The sequence below is a fragment of the Rhinopithecus bieti genome, unplaced genomic scaffold (genome assembly GCF_001698545.2).
Source record: "Rhinopithecus bieti isolate Rb0 unplaced genomic scaffold, ASM169854v2 scaffold_6708, whole genome shotgun sequence".
Lineage (NCBI taxonomy): Eukaryota > Metazoa > Chordata > Mammalia > Primates > Cercopithecidae > Rhinopithecus > Rhinopithecus bieti.
In genome coordinates this window covers 503,893-506,373 of record NW_016806329.1, presented here as the reverse complement: position 1 = coordinate 506,373, position 2,481 = coordinate 503,893, and the positions used below count along the sequence as shown (strand labels likewise).

At 38.7% G+C, this 2,481-nt stretch overlaps 1 pseudogene; it reads left to right on the top strand.

Annotated features, from left to right (window-relative positions):
* Positions 1-1,370: 1,370 nt before the first annotated feature.
* Positions 1,371-1,880, top strand: LOC108531882 (transcription factor BTF3-like; annotated as a pseudogene).
* The last annotated feature ends 601 nt before the right edge of the window (positions 1,881-2,481 follow it).

The window sequence follows — 2,481 nt, the reverse complement described above, 5'->3', positions numbered from 1 at the left end:
CAAAGAGATCTCTGCACTCCCATGTGTATTGCAGCACTATTCACAACAGCCAAGAAGTGGAAACAACCTAAGTGTCCATCAACAGATGACTGAAGAAAATGATATACATACAATGGAATATGATTCGGAAATCTGATTGTGATAAATAGGTGACAAAGGAAATAAGCCAGAAAGACAAATACTGCATAATCTCACTCCTTAAAAAAAGCAAGTTTTTTAAGGAATGGAAACAACTGATCATTAAAGTTGGAGACATACTGGTGATGATATGATCTATCTATAGCTTCCCTTGGAGAAGGTGTTTTGTTTATAGACAAAGATAATTTGATTACAACCAGGAACAGAGTCTGAAAGTCTGAGCTTCCCTTAGACCGTGGCTTTTTTTTTTCTTTTGAGAAGTGAGTGTTGAATTGCAGTGTGCTTTTTTTTTTTTTTAATTTTATCTTAGGTTGGGGCCACATGTGCAGGTTTGTTATACAGGTAAACTCGTGTGATGGGAGTTTGTTGTACAGATTATTTCATCATCCAGTTACTAAGGCTCGTATCCAATAGTCATTTTTTCTGCTCCTCTCCCTCCTCCCACCCTCCGCCCTCAAGTAGGCCCCAGTGTCTGTTGTTTCCTTCTTTGTGTTTATGAGTTCTCATCATTTAGCTCCTACTGAGGAGAACACGCAGCATTTGGTTTTCTGTTCCTGTGTTAGTTTGCTAAGGCTAATGGCCTCCAGCTCCATGCATGTTCCCACAAAGAACACGATCTCATTCAAAAAACAAAGTTATAAAAGCAGAGAGTAGAACAATAGTTTCCAAGGGCTGGAGGTCAGGTAAAAGAGTGAGAAGGATGTTGGCTAAAGGGTACATAGTTTTGGTTAGACAGGATGAATAAGTTTTGGAGATCTATTGTATAGCATGATGATGATGATAATAATGTATTACATACTTGAAAATTGCTGAGAGTAGATCTTAAATGTTCTCACCACAAAAAAGGTATAAGAGGTGATAGGTATGTTAATTAGCTTGACTTAATCATTTCACAATGTACACATATATCAAAATATCACACCATATATAATTTGTATTTGTCAATTATGCCTTTGTAAAGGAACAAATTTTTATAAATAGTGAGGCTGAACATTTTTTCATATTTTTATTCATCCTTTGACATTCTTTCTCTGAGAACTGTCCATTTATGCCTTTTGTCCATTTTCTGGTTGGTAAGTTCCTTCTTTCCTTATAAATCTGAAAGATCCTCCCTCTAGCTGCCATCTCGCATCCCCGAGTGTGTGTGCCTAATCTCAGCTGGTCCACCCAAGATACCTGAGCACCAACCCTAGTCCCCCTAGCAGCCCCTTATCTGCTCCAACAAGATAAAAGAAATGATCATGAACCAGGAAAACCTCAAACTGCAAGCACAAGTGTGCACTGGTGGGAAAGGAACTGCTCACAGAAAGCAGAAAGAAGGTGGTTCACAGAACAGCCACAGCCGATGATAAAAAAAAAAAAAAAAAAAAAAAGACAAAACAAAACACTTCAATTCTTCTTAAAGAAGTTACAGGTAAACAATATCTCTGGTATTGAAAAGGTGAATGTGCTTACAAAGCAAGGAACAGTAATCCACTTTAACAACCCTAAATTTCAGGCATGGCAGCAGACACTTTCACCATTACAGGCCATGCTGAGGCAAAGCAGGTGACAGAAATGCTACCCAGCCTCTTAAGCCAGCTTGGTGCAGACAGTCTGACTAGTTTAAGGAGACTGGCTGAAGTTCTGCCCAAACAACCTGTGGATGGAAAAGCACCACTTGCTACTGGCGAGGATGATGATGATGGAGTTCCAGAATTGTGGAGAATTTTGATGAGGCTTCCAAGAATGAGGCAAGCTGAACTGAGTCGACTTCTGAAGAAGATAAAACTTGAAGTTACTGGAAGCTGCTATTTTCTATTATGACTTCTTTTTAAGAAATTTTGTTCATGGATCTGATAAAATGTAGATCTCTAATATTTTAAGCCCAAGACCCTTGGACACTGTATCTCTTTTCAGTTTTGCTTATACATAATCATTCTTTTAGCTAGTTAAGCTCAAGAAGCTGGGAAATAAAGTTTGAAACAAAGGTTAATAAAGTTCTTTGCCTAGTAAAAAATAAATAAAAAAGTAAAATTTGAAAGACCATTTATATATTTTAATAGGCATTTTCACATATATTGCAAAGATTTTCCCTAGTGTTTTGTTTATCTTGTATTTTTATGTGTATGTATGTTTAATCAACAGCAGTTGTAACTTTTTAAACTATGAACTAGAGGCTGGGCGCGGTGGCTCAAGCCTGTAATCCCAGCACTTCGGGAGGCCGAGACAGGCGGATCACGAGGTCAGGAGATTGAGACCATCCTGGCTAACACGGTGAAACCTCCTCTCTACTAAAAAATACAAAAAACTAGCCGGGCGAGGTGGCCGGCGCCTGTAGTCCCAGCTACTTGGGAGGCTGAG